This window comes from Podarcis erhardii (assembly GCF_964252035.2).
Source record: "Podarcis erhardii genome assembly, chromosome: 2".
Classification (NCBI taxonomy): Eukaryota; Metazoa; Chordata; class Lepidosauria; order Squamata; family Lacertidae; genus Podarcis; species Podarcis erhardii.
This window is the reverse complement of record NC_138498.1, coordinates 31,238,774-31,258,882: the sequence shown is the minus strand read 5'-3', so window position 1 is coordinate 31,258,882 and position 20,109 is coordinate 31,238,774. Positions and strand designations below refer to the sequence as shown.

General features: G+C 45.2%; 1 protein-coding gene and 1 long non-coding RNA gene across 3 annotated transcripts in view; one reads left to right on the top strand and one right to left on the bottom strand.

The window, feature by feature from the left end:
• Positions 1 to 20,109, top strand: part of LOC309335166 — a 722,355-nt gene that overhangs the window by 226,685 nt on the left and 475,561 nt on the right. The window lies entirely within an intron of this gene.
• The window catches only part of RBFOX3 (RNA binding fox-1 homolog 3), a 351,363-nt gene that overhangs the window by 206,246 nt on the left and 125,008 nt on the right, over positions 1 to 20,109 (bottom strand). For both annotated transcript variants that reach the window (XM_081849833.1, XM_081849834.1), the window contains exon 2: positions 19,732 to 19,849. The gene's annotated coding sequence lies outside the window, so the exon portion shown is untranslated. The remainder of the gene's footprint in view (positions 1 to 19,731; positions 19,850 to 20,109) is intronic.

The window sequence follows — 20,109 nt, the reverse complement described above, 5'->3', positions numbered from 1 at the left end:
ACATGTCATATGCTTTTTGTGTGCCACATTATGTTGTTAGGATCAATATGCACAGTGGCAAGAGAAATCTGCCCAAGAAAATGTTTAAGCAGTTGAATACATAGGCAGTTGACGAAGAAACATAGTCTAGGGCTGAAGGACACCAACTGACCTGCAAGTAGCAGGAAGGCCTTGGGCAACAATGGCCATCATTCAAGTACACACAACTTCTGGAAACCTGGGATTTGGGTTGCTCACTCCATAGCAGGCAGTTCCCATTGAAAAGCAGTGAAGCGGGAATCCAAGCAGCCTTCCATAAACACCTACCAGAAATGAAAGCACTCTCTGTTTAATAAATCTATTGCATACTTTTTAAAAGAGAGAGGGAGATTTTAAAAGCAAGACTAGCACAGAGAAGAAGATGAACAACTTTTTCCTGGCCCATTATCACATTCCTCTCAGTGCCAATAGACAAGGTAATTTGTATTGGTGGACCATAGGCCAGGCACTGTGCATCTCAGACAATAGGAATCCTCTTGCTGTTATAGACTGAGCTATCTTTAAAAAAAACACCCTGATCAGCAAAGAAACAGGTGAGTATCCCTCTCTGCAGAAAGCATGTTACAAGGCAAGCAGGCAAAGAGCCATGAGCCTTTTTGGATTGTTATTTTTTAATGGTACTCAGAAAGGTGAAAGGCACGTGTCATGGGCATATCACTTCCCTATTCTGACAGTGCTATGTCACCAGAGCTCCACAGCAAGGAGTATTGCAGTGAACCAGTTTCCAGAATCTCTGGAGGGGACAGGAGCAGGTGCAACTCTTCTGCAACGCCAAGGTATCCGGCACAGCAGCAGCACTAACCAGAGGTACCTGTGGAATAAAGCAAGTGGCAGTGCTGTTTAGGAGACAGTAAATTCATTAAACACTTCCACCAACTGTCAGGCTGCATCAGTATGATAGCAACGGCCAGCTTCTAAAACATTGAGAACATTAAGAACGAAACAAGGCGTGCCTCTACGTTGGAAGACTAGGACTCTGCATAAGGACCACAAGGAACCGTCCTTTAAGGTCCTTTTAGCATTCGTATGCCTGCCATAACAAAGAAATTTGGGGGGGGAGAGAGAAACTGGAGGAGGAAGAAGAAAATTATAACTCAACTTTTCTTAACCCAGTCTAGGGCATGCAAAAAGTCCACACACAGGGTGCAGAAATAGTCTCACAAACTAGGAAAAGCATAACCCTCCAGATGCTGTGGATTACAGACCACACGATTCCCTTCCCATTGGCCATTAAGGCAGGGCCTGGTAGGAGCTGTAGTCCAAAATGGCACCACGTCAGCAATCCCTAAGCTAGACTGGGGCAGGAGGCTCATCATACCTGGTGGTATCCTAAAGGTTTTCTTTTCATTTACACAGAAAAGGGGTTGGCTGATGGGGAACTAATACTCCTAATTTTTCACAGTCTAAAAAAAATGTAATTTAAGGCAGGGGTGGCTCACTTGAGACCCTCAAGACATCCACTCCTCCAGGCGGCTGTCCAGGCTGGCTGAAGCTGATGACAGTTGCAGTCTATCAACAGCCAGAAAGCCACAGGTTCTCCACAACTGAATGAACCTTACACAGTACAGTCATACCTCGGGTTGAATATGCTTCAGGCTGAGCGTTTTCAGGTTACGTTCCGCGGTGACCCAGAAGTAACGGAGTGCGTTACTTCTGGGTTTCGCCACTCGCGCACGTGCAGATGCTCAAAATGACGTCACGTGCATGGGCGAAAGTGGCGAATCATGACCCACACAGACACGGGTTGAGTTCGCTTCTGGATGTGGATGGGACTCCGGAACGGATCCCGTTTGCATCCAGAGGTACCACTATAATGAAGTTAGGTTTATTGTGCCTAGTAGTTCATATAACAGTTGGTCTACTTCTCTTGTTTGTGTGTTTGAGCCCCTCCAGAGTAGATTTTGAAAAGACATCAGAATGAGGATTGGATTTCATCTGTAACTGGATAGATGCTTTCGGGGTACATAACGTCTGAGCTGCAATTTAAAACGCAATACATAGCAACACTATCTGTATGCTGTATAAAATCGAAACTTTGTTTATTTGTGTTTGCAGACTTGCACCTAACCATTTGGAATTGCAAATGAACTTATTTTTGTACAGATTGGGAAAGTCTGGAAAATTTCCTATAATAAGTTTGTTTATCTGAAGAAACACATGTTGAATTACTGTGTGAAGCCCAGACAGCAGCATTTTTAAATAAGGAGAGCAACACAGGTAAGATTTGCTTAGAGCAGGAGTGGGGAGCTTTGAAGCTGTGAATCAACTGACTATCAACTACTTCAAATGCGTTTCTCCTCAGATGGGAAGCTTAGCCTCCTACCTGAGAAGGGAGAGCTTTGAAGGCACAGATAATGTGGCTGACAGCTGGCCTGATCCATGGCTTTATCAAATTCAGCAAAGGGCAACAAGATCCAGCCACTGGGACATAGGTTCCCCGACCCTTGACTCTTGTTCTATACAAGTCTCAAGTTTCTTACCATACTCAAGGGTAGCTACTCCTCTGGTTGCAAAACTTACATCAGTGAAGACAGTTAAGGCCGAAATGCATCTAGCAATTGTAGTTATAAGTAGGACCTGCAACTAAATGTTGCAGTTCAAAGGGCTTCTGTTCATGATATGAGCCACCCAGCCATGTCTTCTATACTGCTCCATTCCATTCCTCCTCCACCTGTTTCTCCCTGCCCTCAATAGCATTCTGTGGCCATTGGCATAAACAGTCCTTGTTGGGCTGTTCTTGGGGATTTGCCTCTTTAGGGTTTTTCCCCCTACATGTTTTCTTTGTTTCGTTTAATTTAACATTTTTTATCCTGCCCAATTTACTGTGTTCTCTGGGCAGCTGGCATCTAATTAATAATTAACCTATGAAAAAAAGTTTCTGCCAGAACACATAGCTTGGGTGGACAGATTTCAGAAAGGTTAGGAAATTGGTATTATTTTACTTTTGAGGGCTGCTAGATTGTTAGTGAGATACCATCCATAACTTCTGTCTTGGGCTCTTTACTAAGCTTTCCAAATGACAGATGAGTGTACATTGGCATAGCCTGAAAGAGCAGTTTGCCATCAACAGGATTGTGTTGTATGTCCAATGATGGTGTATGGCATTTTTGTACTTCTGCAAACTGTGGGTTCCCCTCCTCAAACCTGCTCTGGGATCCCACAGCTAATTCTCCCCTGGTCTCCATGCTGGCCCAAATAGGACTAATTTAGCCAGCTAGCTCTGGTGATCATCTAATGTTTATTGGATGGATTTCCCCCCTAAATTTATATTTGAATTCTGAATTTATTGTTATTCATGCTTTATACTGTATTTTATGCTGTTTTTTGTTGCATCAATTAAGTGTTTTAAATTTGTTGTTAGCCGCCCTGAGCCCGGCTTTTGAACTGGGAAGGGCGGGGTATAAATAAAAATTTATTATTATATTTATTATTATTATAAAACTTCCTTTTGTGTGCTATTGGTGCTGTTTTGTCTACATAAGCACTGAAAGGAAACAGTGTTCACTATTATTGCACATAGGGTATCATTCACCATACATATTGATGATTATATTTATCTCTCTCTATTTTTATTTACGAATATCATTCTGTCACACCATCTGCTAGAATTATTTGTATTTTAAACATTTTTGTTTTGTTTGTTTTTGAATTCTTGATTATATGCGACAGTTACACTAAGGAACACATTTTGCATTGCATTGTTTTGTTTTGTTTTCTAGACTTTTGCATATTTTGCCACTTTCTCCAAACATGAGCACTAGGATCAGCTTGGTTCCTACCCAACCCCCCAGCCAAGGGCTGCTTCCAAGGCAACGCAACTGGATGCTGGCCTTAGACAATGGGCTCCACCTCTCTCTCTTCTTTCTCTATGTCTGGGAGACTGGCTGGTTGCCTGTTCTAGATGGGGTTGCACCACCTCTGAAAGAACAGGTTTGGTGGTCCTCCTAGATCCATCTTTTTCACTGGAAGCCCAGGTAGCCTTAGTGGTTAGGAGTGCCTTTTAGCAGCTGCAGCCATTCTTGGACAGGGTTAGTCTGGCCACAGTGACTGGTAACCGCTAGTCTAGATTATTGCAATGTGCTCTAAGTGGGCTTATCCTTGGGCCTTGTCCAGAGGTAGACTGCAGGTGGGTACACATAACTCTGGTGCTCAAAGGCTTGCACTGGCTGCCTATACGCTACAGGGCTTGGAAAGCTGCCACCGGTCAGTGTATACAATACTGTGCTAAATGAACTAATGGTGTGGCTCTCCGTATAAGGCAGCTTCCTATGTTTCTATAAGGAGGTCCTGGGCAGGAGGAAAATGGAAGTTAAAGGGGGGTGGAGGTAATTGTTCTGCCTAATAGTATCAGCAATCCCCATTATTTTGCCGAGCCTCTTCGATGCCTTCTTGACAATGCAACACTCGCCTACTCAGAGGTAAGTGCTATTAACTTCAATGAAAAGTATTCCCAGGTGAGTGTGTACAGGGGATTGCTGCCTAATTCTGCTGTGCTGTTGGCCACCAGTACTTCGGATGGCAGTCTGCCAAAGGTTAGCTGTGCTGTGTGAGAAAATGTTTTCTCTCTTGCTTGTTTTAAGCCACCTGCTTGTTCATTTCATTGGGCACTTTCCAGATCAAGTACTGTATGACAGGGAGAGAGAAAATGTTCCCTATTCACTTCCTTCAGCCTCCTTATGATTTTTAAAAAAATATTATTTAATCAGATTCATTATTGAAGAGGCTGGGGAAGAGATTCCTAATCTCATTAGGGAAGGACTTCTGTACTCCTAAAGCTACATTCTTGTGCCCTCTGCTTTGTTCAATACTATTATATTTTTAGGAAACTGCATGATCATAACTGTATATACCGATTAAGATGTGGACACACGGTTTATACAGAACAATATATGCTGTGCCCTTGCCTATATCTTTCCTACTAATCTTTACTATTCCATCCTATCCACCCCACCTTACCGCCTCCCCCTTCCACCCCCTCTCTCATTCGGGTGACTGCAGCATATTGAACAGATATTTTCTGGGAAACATTGACAACTGCAAGATTTTCCATGAATAGTACATCACTAATTTGCTGCTCAATTCTGCATATGCAGAACAAGAATTATTCCCCAACCCAGCCCCATGTTGAGCCTCACTTTGCATTTATCAACACACCGCTAGAGCTATGAGACCTTCCTGTAATTCTTTGCAGGCTAATTTGGATGTAACCCTCTTAAATAATTTACCATTGGCAAATTAATAAAATAAATAAAGTACTGAAGGGAAATATGTTAAATTAAAAGCCAAGATCTCCCTGGCTTTTTATTTAAAGACAAATTAAAGGTGCAATTTGACGGATGCAAGGCTAGTGAAATATCGCAAGGCTAGTGAAATATCCTGGGTTGCTGATCGGGGGTGGGGGGCATGAGTTATTATTTCCAATCTGTACTGTGTAATCATTTGGCCCAGCATGTTTCCGACTCAACAGCAGACATGGGGCTCTAATGCTTCTCAGCTGTGACAACTAGACTCCCCTCGTGCTATAAATGTACAAGTGAAACTTCCCCTCAAGTGGTGTAAGCAGAAGGAGTTCGGGCTGGGAGTGGAGAGTGCCAACATGCAGCACCTACACAACCACCTTTTGCATGCAAAACCACATGTCAAATGCACCTGCCCCATCCATAGAAGGTAGAAGTCAGCAGTCTGTACGCTGCGCAAATGTCTCACTTCTTGCTTGTTCGATTCAAAACTAGAAAAAAGGTTTCTCAGAAATAAAACCCTAAGTCCCACAATAAGCCATGCCGAGTATTTGTAAACCTAAGAGTATCTTTACTGTTGTTGTCATAATGCTTCTCTTCCTTGCTTTAAAAAAAACACACAAAACATTCACTCAAGACTCTTCAATACACCCCAACAAGGACTTCTCAGACACATTTCAGCATTGATAACACCGATTCCTGTGGCAGTGCCCAGTGGAACAGATGGTGGTGTGGGCATTAGGTACCAGCCTCCTGGCAATCTGAACATCTGTTCCCGTTAGAAAATGCTAATTGCCATCAATCAGGACAGCACCTACCCATATTTACATGCGAATATACTCCCTCCCCCCCCCCCCTCTCTCTCTCTCTCGCACACACACCATTACATCTAAATTTCTCTGGGCACAACACTTGCTGCATGTTAAATAACTGCCGTTGCTCAGACTTTGCGGGCCCATCCTATGCCAAGGATGTACCACCTCAGCAAGCCTACGGTAAAGCACATTAGCTAGAGGCAGAAGGGGGCCCCCCCCCGCCACCGCATTCTCTACTGTAGGCATTGAAAACAAACTCTCTGGAATAGGCTATAGAGACAAACTGTCTGTTTATTCTCTAGAAACTGGATTTAGAGCTAAACCCAATAAAGCATCCACCCATCATCTTGGTTTGCAGAAGCTGGGACAGCATCTGCATGTGTTTGATATGCCCAGGACTCTTTCTCCTGCACCGTAGAAAGAGAAACGGGGGTGGGGGTGACAGAGAGAGAGAGAGAGAGAGAGAGAGAGAGAGAGAGAGAGAGAGAACCATCCATTACTTAATGGTTTTGAATTGTTGCTATGGGGTCTGTTTACTTCCAAAATAAAAGTTGGCCAGGAAGTTCCACTTTCTCCTTCCATAACAAAATAGATTTAATTTGTAAGCCTAATTCAAAGCAGTCTTGGGACAGTGCAGGGTAGTGGGGGTGTGATGCAGTTTTAATTGCCAGTTACACAGGCATTGTTAAGCCTCTGGCTCCCTCTGACAGTTCCTTCTGATGTTGCCACCCACACTCTGATCCTGGCACTGGTTTGTCGGTGAATTCCTGGCAACAGCCGTGGATTCGCGATTCCATGGTTAGCTTCCAGCAACAGTCCACCTGCCTTTACTCAGCAACCAAGGGAATTGCTTAGCACAAAAACAAGGTATATATATATATATATATATATATATATATGCGCACACCATCTGTCCGAATGTCATAGGACTTGCCTCTGGAGAGCATTTCAGAAGTTTTGCATCAGAGCAACTTGCCTGACCAAATCATCAGCATTCATGAGAGGGATGGACCCATTCCCTACTTTCTTAACAAGGGTAACCTGCTCTGCAGGAAATTTGCTTACTTGTGGTGTAACCTGGTATGGTATAATGCAGTTTTCCCCAACCTGGTGCTGTCCATACTTTTTGGATTGCAACTCCCCAGTCAGGAGCTGGTACTGATGGAAGTTGTACTCCAAAACATATGGACAGCACAAGCTTGGGGAAGGCTGGTGTAGTGGACAAAGTGGTAGATCTGGGTTTCAAAACACTGCACTGTTCTATTCCCAGGTTGTCTAGTCTAGTCTAAGAACCTTTCTAAATGTCCATTAACTTAATAGTAGTTATCAGGCCATGTTATGGTGCATCACTGGTCGGAAGTGAAAAGGTTGTGATACAGAATTCCAGAACTCCCTTTGCCACGTTTCCTTTGTTGTCTGAGAAGCAAGTGACACTTCAACTGTGCAGTGCTCTTCCCAAAGATCTCCCTGGCAGTTATACTGATGTCATTTTGGCACCAAGGGAAGACCTTTTTAAATATCTTTTTTTTTTTAATCCCAGGCCTTTACACCTCAAAGTTTTATCGCTATGTAGTAGTATTTAGCTGCTCTTTTTAAAATGTCAGATCATGCTTTTAGTCAGCCACATTTGTGTTTTAAACATGATTTTACTGTCCCTTTGATTTTGTACTGTTAGCCACCCTGGAATTTATTTATTTTTTAAGATTTTGAAAACCTTAGACGATTATACTTTCAGATGTTTCTTGGATGCTGATATGACCATTAAAAAACCCCCACAAACTTCAGTGGAAAACATGTTGGCCAATTTACATCTACGGACACAGGGTTGTAGTAAATGTAACCCTAAGCAGATTAAATTCTCCTTGCACGGTGGAATGATCACCCCCCACTCCTCCCTCTGGAACCCATTAAATTTGGGGCACTAATCCTTGAGCTAGCACAAAAAGGCGGTTGAACACCACCCATGAACACAGTTCCTCTCTGTGTAACACTTCTTGTTTTCCATTCAGCTGAAACTGCTACTGGAAGTTCTTCTTTGCTATAACCTTTTCCTAGTGCAGTAAATGACTACAACTCAGAACAAAGTGTAAAACTAACTTGTATAAACTACAACCAGACCCATGGATTTTGCTCACTACGAAGGCGGAGGAGCGTTCAGGCCCATCCCATAGCCGCTGCTGCTGTTGCTGCTGCATGCCCTTCTTCTCTCTGAGTGCTTGCATATGGGATCAGACAGCAGCCTGCCAGCTTCTGTGCTAACGCTGCATCTGGAAACTCTTTGCACCCTTAATTGTTCTTAATGCTTTAACACACTGAGTGACTAATAGACACTAATTGGACAGATTTAAAAGAAGCAGCAAGATGTAGGGGGATGGGGAGGGGGGAGAAGAGAGAAATGCTGTTAGTTACCTCTCTCTGCCACCTGCCCAATCTTTGTCATAGCAAAAGATCATCCAAAGAAAAATAATCTTCAAATCAAGGCCAGTCATGTGTGGAGGAGGGGGTGTAATGACATAATGGCAATTACTTTAGGGTGGTGCTAAGGGAATTCACAGATCAGGGTACCTGCCCGGGGCATCTGCTAGGCTGCAATGTGACTACATGGTGATTGCATTTGAAGGTTCCTTGGAGCCATGATCACAATATTTTAGCCAAAGTTTCATTAGATCAAAAAGCTTTCCAGCACCATTACCACTACCCTTCCTCCCCCATCATATGCAATCTTCAAAACATTATTACATTTCCCTCGTTGCCATTAGAGAACAGGTTGCCTTGATGCTGTGCGCTCCTCCTACATCTGCTTTGGAAGCATCTGCCAACAACTACTGGAAGAGACAGGACACTTTCCTAGGTGACCCTCTGGTTTGAATCAGCTTCTCAGCTCGTTGGGCTTGTGGCTATTGCAATGGGGAAGAAGCAGCTCAGAATCAAGGAACAAAAAGGCTGGTGGGCAACTCTATAACGGAAACTGTTGATTGTGTAACTGGGCAGGTAATGGTACCCACGCAGCCTCTTCCCTTCCTAGGCTTGGTGCTGTCTACTATGAAAAGATGGATCCAGGGCAAGAGATACGCTAGCAGGACCCTGGACAAAAAATGCACTTCACCAAACAGCTGAAGGACAGGCACAGAGCCGCCTGCCTCTTTTATCCCATCCCAGCCTTGCTACAGGCCCATGGGAACACACAGTTGTTTATTGAAAGCATGGCACCATAGGAAATAGACACAAATCTTGTTACACAGCAGCTAAGCCTCGCTGGGCATGTTTCCTAAAAATCGCCCTGGCATTTATGATACGATAACTAGTCTGCAAGAGCTAAAATTAAATCCACAGCGAGGAAACTCACTTTTAAGTCTGACCCAATTTATTTCCTGGGGTGGAAAGGTGGGGGGGGGGAGAAGAGAAATGCCCCTCCTAGTTTCTAGCCACCACTCTATTTGTGATTCCCCCTCCCTCTCTTTGCAGGCACATTCCCCCCTCCTCTCCTTCAGCAGAGGCTTTGGGAATGGAACTGTGCCGCCTTTTATGTCTAAGCGGATCTAAAGACTCCTACTCACTGGAACAAAAGTACCTTGAGGGCTCCCCTCTCAGATGTTTCTCTGCTGCTGCTCTTCAAGTCTTCCTCTAAAAAGTGCTTCCTTCCCCAGGAGGATTTAGGTTTGACAGGGAGCATGTTTGCAGGCGCCAAATTACATTTGTGTTCCCCCTGTCATTGCAGGCCTCTCAGGTTCCACAATCCGTGCAAAAAAAGCACTCCAAATGCTGTCTTTCCAGCTGGTGCAAATGAGATAAATCTAAAGGGCAGAAGTTTCAGTGGTGATGGGGCAGAGGCAACAGCATAAGAAGAAGTCTAGGCTTGGGGGGTGGGGGCGGTGGTGGGGGCGGAGGAGAAACCCAAGGCTCGGCTAAGAGGGAATATTGATTAAGGAGAACCTATTTCTCCAGTGGGAATAGAAAAACATCTGTCTTCTTGCCCTTTCCATCTCTTGCTTTTGTGCCATTCATCATTTACTTGTGGGCAGAGAACTTTGGGCACGTTGCAGAAATAACTAGAAACAAGCAAAGGGGGCAGCATCAGGTTGGCAAGAGAAGCAAGCCAAGACTATACATGTCATCGGCAAACAGTAAGGGCTGAGCAATTGTCATGGGGTTGAGCATGTATCAACATACCTGGGGCCACCCATCTTGGTCCCATTTGATAACGTTATAATGGCACGTCCCAAGATGCAGCGTCAACCTGGCAAGTGTCCATAACGCCATGCAGATTGGTGTCTCTACCCACTTGCATGCAGCCAACCATTAGACTAACTCAGAGTTTTCCTGAAACAGAATTCCATTCCTGGGTCCAAATCCACATTGGCACTCTTCCTTCCCCAGATCCTGTTGCTTCCTGCTTGCTTCTGATTCATGCCCCAACCTGCAGTGATACTGCCACTTCTGAACCTGCATTCTGCAGATATCTCAGAATGACTACTTTTCTTTACTTACTGTGTTGTTCTCGCACTGTGAATTTCCATGAGAATCTGCTATTATTACAACTGGCTTTGATCCTGCAGAACTGCTTTGTCGTTGTTTTTTAACAACAATTCTCAGTGTGCACCTCCACAGCGGTGCTTAATTTGAAAGCCCTTTCCCCCCAAACAATGACATTTGCAGTGTGGGAAGGGCACGAACAATTGTGAGAGTAAAGACTGCAATTGTGGTGATAGTAGCTACTTGCATGGACTTGCTTTGCTTTCTATGCCACTGCTCCACTTTAAAAAATGGTTAGGAACTGCAGGACCGGTCGCCACTATGCTTGCAATGCCATTTATGCAGGTGGCCAGAAAGTGATAGTTTCTCACCCAGCAGAGAGAAAAGGGACACAAAGGTGTCAGTCCCACGTGGCTCTATGAACCTGCTGGGTCTGGCCTAGCTGTTCAGAATGCACAACATGTTATTCAGAATCAGCTGTTAATCCATCTGCCTGTCTAGGGTTGCCATATTTTGAAGAGCAAAAAAGAGGACGCATTTGCCGACTTCTACTTTTAACTACGGATCGCTATGACGACTCTCATTTTAAATACCCCTACTCTATGTCGGCCATAGAAGCTGTAATATATATATTGCTTGTAACAATGTTCTTAACTTTCAACAAAATAATAATAATAGTACATATTGCTCCCTCACTTGCCACATGAAAGGATTTGGGCTCATGTTCCCATCTTTGTGAATGTAAGTGTGCACAAAGCAATTTATTACACTGTTTAACATGTGCATTCCATTCATGAAAAACAGTGAGGGGTGGGGGAGCACAACACATGGGGCTTTTAAAATTGTTTTTCTTTTAAAAAAATATTGGGTTACTGTAAACAGAAACAAACAAACAACCCCCCCCCCCACAATTTTCCAAATTTATAAAATCTGCCTGGACAGAAATTTTAATTCTGAAAAAGAGGGCGTGCCCAGGAAAAAGAGGACATATGGCTACACACGCTTCCCCTGATGAAGCTCAGAGGCAGAGCCTTGTTTTGCACACAGAAGGTCCCAAGTTCAATTCCTGGAATGGCCAGAAAAAAGAAGATGAGAGATACTGCTGGTCAGTGTAGAGACAATATGGATCTAGATGGACAAGCATTCTGAATTTTCACAAGGCATATTTCTGCATTGCGAAGTAAAGGTGCAGACTACCTGATAAACTCTACCTGAGATATAATTGGCCAGAAGGTGCCAACTGCCAGGAAAAATGCCATGTGGGTAAAAAAATCCCTTAAAGAGGACTGGGGAAATGGTCATTTATCTCTCACGTTCTGACCATCAGAAAACCCTGCAACTGACCATCTATACTGTATTACGCAAGAAGAGACCAGAAGCCTGTTCGTATGTAACTAGTAGATCTGAGCTAAAGAGCTCCTTTGCTTTTCAATATTCTGGCCTTTGCTTTTCAATATTCTGGCCTTGTTTAACATTCCACATAAATGTTAAACAAGAGGCGTAGCTGGGGGGGGGTGTCACTTGGCACCACACCACACTGCAGCAGGCGACACTTACTGTGGGGCCTGCAGTGCGCCCAAGCCACACATCTCTCATGGGAGTGACACGGAGGCTCGGGTGCCTGCAGGCTCCACACTGCCCAAAAAGGCAGCATGGGGCTTGTGTCTGTCCACCACCTCTCCCTCACCTGCCTTACAGTTGAGGGGGAGGGGGAGGTGGCAGCATGCCCCACCTAATGGGCGGCTCACCCCTCCCCTGGGCACCCGAGCGGCTAGCCACACCATTGCCCAATTTAACAACATGTGTCCTGTGTGCATTGCTGCCAACTCACAGGGTTGGTGAAACAGAACCCACAAGCCTAACCCACTTGATTCATGCTACAGAACTATAAGGCTGGAGTTGAAAGAGAAAAGTATAGAGTTGGGTAAGACAGAGAGCTGGGCGCTGGCTCTCCTCCCCTTGTAAACTGAGTGGGATCTTGGTGGACAAGAGCCATTTTCCTTCAGCCTGGTGACAGCCACGTGAACTTAATGCCACCTCCAAGTCCCAGTTTAATAAGAGTTTGCCTTGAACAGTCCCGCAATTCTGTCCTGTTGTGGGGCTGTAGGGAGTTAATGGGAGGAATGGCACTGGCTCCCAGATAGTTTGGGATGCAACTGGCCTACTTTGAAAGGCGGTTGTGCAAGAAGAGCAAAAGCAGTCTCTCCTGGCTTTTCCCTTCCTTTAAAAGCTTTACCAACTTAGCTTAGATCACAAAAACACCCTGTTGGGCAGAGTTAACCGGCATGCTGTTCTGCCAGGCCTCGCTCAACTGTTCTCCACGCAGCATTCAGTGACCAAACCGATGAGCACTGCCGGGAATCCTAGAAAGCCATTTCTGTCTGCAGTTCTTATTCTCCCATCAAGACAGAGAGATCAGAAATTGACTGACCCCAGCACTCCATTATCCAGAAAATGATCCCTGCACCACCACCCACTCCAAATCCACAGCCGCAAAGTAGCAGTCATGGTTGCATCCTCAGCCTGAACCTTTCCCCTGAATCCCAACACTTTTCAGGAGTCCAAAATGTTCCAAGGTTGCAATGGGCCAGTAACCCAGTATATAACTGTCAGGGAACTGCCATCAGGGCCAGAGGGAGAGAGCGGGCTCCAGAGGGATTCCAGAGAGCGTCCCGGGATGGGGAGAGGCAGCCCATCTTCTGGGGAAGGGAATCAGCGTAGCACCAGTGGAGAAGGGGGGCAGATGGGGGAATCGGCGAGGCGGTCCCATGACTCCTCGCCGGGGACCAGCGGGGAGAGTAAGGGTCCTCCGCTGCCCATACCCTCCTTGCGCAGAAGGCTTCCGCGCAGGGAGAGTAGGCGGAGACTAGGCGTCAAAGAGCTTATTTGCTGGAAGAAGTTCAAGAAACGCCCACTGACGGATGCTGCCAGCGATTGAGACAGCCACGGGCGAGTGGCTGTCCGGACAGAAAAGGTTCACTGAGGCAACCCAGCCAGGTGTGGCGCCGGTTTACGCACGAGCAACCCCTAGAACCATTACAATAACAGATGCACCTAAAGACCCAGGATACACACACATCACGAGGGGAAGAGGAAACTTTTGTTTCCTACTGAGTAAAAATTAAAAACAGCCCAACAAAATGCTATATTCAGCTGAACAGCAAGCGGCAGCTACAAGTAAACAGAAGAGGAAGCACACTTCACATAAATAACCAAAAGGCGAAATGGCAGGTGAAGAATGAAGGGAAAGAGACAAATCCGGTCATTAGGCGACTCATCCAGAACAGAAAGTGACACAGCAAGCCAGGTGAGAGCGATCTGTATATGGAGAAAGAACTGAATATGGAAAAACCCAGGGAACAATGTGTGGGAAGATTGCATAATGTCTGCCCACACTCTGCCTGCTAGAAACAAGCACGATTGGTCCCTTCAAAACCACCCCTTGCGGAAGAAGCACTATAATCCACCCAAAGTTTTTCAAAGCAGTCTGAAGAACCTTCAAGGTGATATAGCGAGCCTGGCTTCCTTGAGACTGATTAATGCAGCTGGGGAAATACGGCTGTGCCGCCTCTTCAGAAAGACAAGGCTTCTCTTTAATCCTTCTCTCAGGACGACCTCTGCCCCCAGTGGAGAAATGAAGGTTCTCAGGGAAAACAGAGGCGGGGTGCGGGGAAGGAACCACGTTCCGTATTTTACCATTTCAGAGCGTGCACTTGGGAGCAACAAAAGAATAAGGCAGAAAGCAGCCGCTGTTTGGTTGGGGTGGAGGGGGAGAGAGAGATGGAGGGGAAGTGCCATATCCAGCAGCCAAAGCCTTTTTAACTCTCGGGATGCAGCTCCGGGCTACAGGTTTGGTCCTACTTCGCAAAGGCAAACATAATCAGTAATCTCTTGCTGCTGCCCCAAAGGTGGAAAGCTGTGAAGGAGCGGAGATGCAAGTAGCACAGCATGGTCCAACATGCACCTCTCAGAGCAGGGCTCTTTGTATTCTGTACATACATGCTTCACAGTACAGAGTCACAGTTCCTTTTTCTTTTTTGTTTGCTTAATGAAAGTATGTTTCTAGCCTTCATGGCTGTCAGGAAAAAGACTGAGGAAAGCTGTTTGTTACAGCTTCAGAAACCAGAGTGCCTCTAGTTGAGGATTCCAGTCTCTCTCTCTATAGCAGGCATAGACAAACTCAGCCCTCCATATGTTTTGGGGCTACAACTCCCATGACCCCTACAGTGGTCAGGAATGATGGCAATTGTAGGTCCCAAAACATCTGGAGGGCAGAGTTTGCCTATGCCTGTTCTATAGCACCCACCCCTTTCATTCCCACCCAAAAAGTGTCAAATCAAAAATACAAGATTGATAAATATGTCTCTTTATAGACGCGGGTGGCGCTGTAAAACCTCAGTGCCTAGGACTTGCCAATCGTATGGTCGGCGGTTTGAATCCCCGCGGCGGGGTGAGCTCCCGTTGTTTGGTCCCAGCTCCTGCCCACCTAGCAGTTCGAAAGCACCCCTAAGTGCAAGTAGATAAATAGGTACCGCTTTATAGCGGGAAGGTAAACGGCGTTTCCGTGTGCTGCGCTGGTGCTGGCTCGCCAGAGCAGCTTCGTCACGCTGGCCACGTGACCCAGATGTGTCTGCGGACAGCGCTGGCTCCCGGCCTCTTAAGCGAGATGAGCACGCAACCCCAGAGTCGGACACAACTGGCCCGTACGGGCAGGGGTACCTTTACCTTTACCTTTACCTTTATCCTTTTTATTTTCCCAATCATCCTTGGTCATTACGGTCTACCACCGCCTCGGCCTAATAAACTGTACAGGCACCCACACATTTATGCAAGGGTTAAGTTCTGGACCCCCCTCTGCATAAGTCAAATCGCATAAAGTGGGGAGCACCCTCTAAAAAACCTCCAAATGCCTATTTTCCCCTGCTCTCCAGCTCGCTCTCTCGCTCGCTCTTCTCTCTCTCCAGTTCAGACTAAAGTATCTAGAGTTGAAGCTCTGGGGCTGGCTGGAGGCTGGAAGACATGTCAGTGGCTGCAGCTGCACTACCCTGAGCATCAGCTGTTAGGCAGGGAGGCTGAGCAGCCTAAACAAAGCCCTGCTGAAACCTCTGGTCTCTTTGGGGCTTCCTCCACCCTTACTGACATCCTTTTCAGGTTCCAAGAAGGGTCTCCCTTCCAAGAAGGAGAGGACTCTCTAGCTCTCTCCTGTCATTTCCTAGTATGATTCTACTTATTTATTTCCCAGCACCACATATATGTGTGGTTGAACACAAGTAGAATGTGCATAATTGGGTGGGTGGGTGTGTATTCAATTTGCCCCGGTAAGTAATGTACTGTATTTATGGTTGTGGGCTTTCTACTGGTCCCAGCGACCAGCAAGTCATCACAGAGGTCAGATCCAGGAGATGCCATCTTGCATATCATAGAGTCATCTACAGAGTCCATATTAGTGAGCTCATATTCCTATTTTAAACCTTACATCTAATCACCTCTATTCAAACTCTGCAGTGTATCCAGTTTTCAAGTTATGATTACTTAGGACTCTGCTAACCAAACAGCCTGAACATTTACTTTCCATCTCATTGAGAAACACTGTTTTGCCCAGTAACAACTTACTTGCTTACAGAAAGGTCTTACAGCCTGATCCTATATGCATGCTTACACAGAAGTAAGCCCCACTTGGTTCAACAAAATTCAATTCCAAATTCATGTACACAGGAGTGCAGCCTCAACCTTCATCTTGCTTAGTGTCCTTGAACGTGTACAAAAAAAGGCAAACTGGAAACTGTCTCTCGTTTTGTGGAATGCCAAAGGTTTAGGCTTCTAGGTTGTATAAAGGATCTAGCTAGTTGAAAACCAATGTGTTTTTGTTTTTAATTCAGTAACATTAGCTTGCATGATTGTTCAAGAAAGAAATTAATTTTAAAATGGGAGACTCAATCTAAAATACATAACTTAACTCAGGGTACAATCTTAACGGCTTTTGGGTGTTGCAGAGGCTATAGGATATATTGGATTTTACTTTCTGCCAGGGACAGAACTCTGATGTCAGCAAACTCCCTCTCATTCCAGCCAAAGCCTCCAGGGCCCTGGCACAACCTACTTCAGAGCATGGACATAAACGGGTATATTTGGGGTGGTTTGGGGAGCGTGCTGGGAGAGAACTGGGAAATGACTAGAATCTTAAGGATCTAAAGCCATTCCAGTCCCCTGATAGCCACAGTCCCCTTATTCCCAATGGGAAGAAGTGGAAGAAGAAGAAGAGTAATACCCAGAAATAGATGGAGAACCCCAAGATCAATCTTCCATCCTTATTTCTCCCCTGCTGGCTCAATCCCAGCAAGACTCTGGACATTGCAGTTCAGCTACCAGCAGTTTCACTGCCTTAGGTATGCAGCATTGGGTTGCAATCCTAAACCTACTTACTTCAGAGTTGACATGACAAGAGTTCTGCTACTGGTCCTTTATTCTTTGCTATTTATATCATTAATCTACCCTACTTTTACAATAAACCACAGGTGGTTTCATCACATATAAAAGAAAACAAAGTGACCCTGTGTACATTCTTTTTAAATACCAAACTTCTTGTTCCAGTGCTTTCCAATTTCTGATTTGGAATCCAGATCGCTCCAGGATGGAGTGGTGGTGGAATGGGCACAGGTTTTCCTCTACCCAGCTCTCCCAGCTAAGCCGACCTCCCATGAGCTGCCACCTAACAAGTGAGGCATGGGTGGATTTGCTGATGGCAGGCCCCAAAAAGGGATGCCCCAGAGATGGGAAGTGGCTGAGCTGGTCCAGGATCCATTGACTCTGAAGCTGCTGTGAGGGGCAGGGCTGTAGATGTGGCAGTGGCCCCACCACACCATGAACCCCTTCTGTTATGTTTGTGGGGGGAGGTATAGATTACAACTTTAAAACTCCCATTTAATTAAAACAGAGTTGAGTAACATAGCGTACATGATTTGTCACTGCAAGTCCCAGGTTCAGGCCCTCCAATCTTCATGTAAAAGGATCAGGTAGAGATTCTACTGAGATGGACAAACAGCCTCACTTGGTTGGGATAAGGCAGATTTCTATGTTACTAGAACTGGAGGTACATGCCATGCTTACAACCCAAAACAGTTGCTTTCACTGAGAGTAAGATTTCACAGGACGGCCTTATCTAGGGGCAAGTAACCATGCTCATTAATGATCCAACCACACCTAACACAGAGTTGTGGGAGAATTGCCCCCTCCCTCAGCAGAGGCTGGTTGGAAAGCGAGAACCCACACACAGAGGAGACAGTTTCACAGGAGCCTTTAAATTCTTCTTGCAGCACAGTAACCATCCTCTCTCAGCACATCGTTTAGGAATGAACACCCTAGGCCCACTCCATTCTGGGCACAGCAAAATTATCTCAATCTCATTAATTTCCTCCACCCAAAGCTGTATTATCCAGCCCTACCCTTGCAATATGCATCTTAGGCTGATGCCATCAGCACTCATTTTAAATAAAACTTAGACCAACTCAAGTAAATGAAAAACTGAGATAATAATTCCCTATCAAATTAATGCTTTTGGGTGATGTAAACACTCTTGAGGAACTGGTAGACAGTAGAGAGTGTCACAATAACACAATAAGCCTATTTTGGCGCAGATGTTAGGTGTGTGGGAGATCTAGCAGTTTACTCGTCCAAAAACTTTTGCAAGTTTCTGGGTGTGCAATTTTGATAGCGTGAAGCAAGACCAAGAATCAGCATATGAATTACTGAATACTGTTCAGTTGCATTTCCTTCTTCCATTAAAAGCACAATGTAAAAATGGAGACAAATGCTTCTTGGTGAGGAGCAGCAGCAGCAGCAGCTCAAAAGAAGACAAGTATTTTACATGGTCAAGACTTATGAAAGAATCAGCCAGGGATTGGGAATATGTGGGTTTCCAGAGGCTGCTACACAACTCACATTATCCCTGCTCGTGCTGGCTGTGGCTGATAGGGTTGATGTCCAACAATCTAGAGGGCTGCAGGTTTCCCAGCCTGATATAAATGTTTGATTTGCTGGTCTTAGTCCAGGGCTACCAACCAGAGAGAAGAACAGATGGACATGACTGTATCTTTCTGCATCACAGCAATAACAAGCCCACAATTTCTTCATCTGCTTCAACACAGAATGGAAAGGCAGTGATTGAAGAGAAGCTGCAAAAGAAAGGCACCCCCTGCCCCCACCCACCCACTCCCAACTAGTGACTAACCAACACAGAGGAATGTAGTCACATCTAACAATCAACCAGACTATCTGGTTTATTGTGGATTATCAGGAATGAGCAGCATGCTAGTGCCCAGTGCCCAGTCACTTCATTTCACTCCTCCCCTGGCACAAGCAGGATAAACAAACCAGGAAGCCTTGGTTTCCTGTTACATCTGAACCAGGGACCTTGGTTTGTCGCTCCCTAGCAAGACATGACCAGTCAGCTAACACCTAATCATGGATTCATGTTGACTTGCAAATCATGGCTTGTTAGGGATAAACAACACAGGGTCCCTGCTGTACCTGCTCATTCTTGACTTCCTCAAACTTCTGTTCTTGAACTGTTTAGGAAATGCATAAGAATTTCTAAAGAGCTTCAAATACGGACACCCCCCCCCCCCAGTTCACACTGAAGCATCCATTACTGAATTATTACACTTAGAGGACAGTAGGCAGAATGAATTGGGTAGCGAGTTTACCAGTTGGGGAGGGAAACAATGATGGAAGAAGAATTAGATAGAAAAACGAAAAGATAATATCACATGGATAATGCCTTATAAAGCAACAGGTACAGATAATAATGCACTGTTTAACAGTTTAACATGTGCACATTACATTCAGTGGAAGGCTGTCAAATTAAAATATACAGCCTCATTAATCCCAGTATTGTGAACTGCACCACCCACATTGGAGGGCATCAACAGTTTCAGCTAGGGTGTATTATGTAGTTTAGGCATTATATGTTGTCAAAATGGATTTTTCTGGCCCTCTATGCCTTGTTTTTATCACTGGGTCCTTGCTGCAAATCCACCAGATGGGTTTGGGATGCTATTTTCCTCTGTGTATTTCCATGGTCCACTATTTCACGCCTCAGCAGAATAAATGCCTCATACTGTAGATGCAGCCATTTCCAAGAGTCTTTCTATTAGACCAAGGACTCTTACCTGGAACACCAAAGGGTTGTGTTGCTCCTAGTAGATGTCACAATCTAGTGCAGATACATGCACTCTGTGCTGGAAAGGAAAGCCATCGGGGTCCTTGTACCAGCTCTAGCTCCTTGGCCTGGAAGAAGAAGAAGAAATAAAATTGAGACCTTGTTTCCACACGCATGTTAAGGAACACAGAGGAAAGAACAGGACAATGGTTTCTAAATGGCACATTTTCCACTTGGTGACAGAGAAAGTGCAACTGCTTAGGGTCACAGGAGCCATTAGGGCAGCCAGGGCTGAGCCCTACCAAGTGAAATGCCCAGCAATTTTAAAAAAACAAAAACACTCCCCCCCAAAAAAAACCCTCAAAGCCACTCTTTAGTGACCCACACA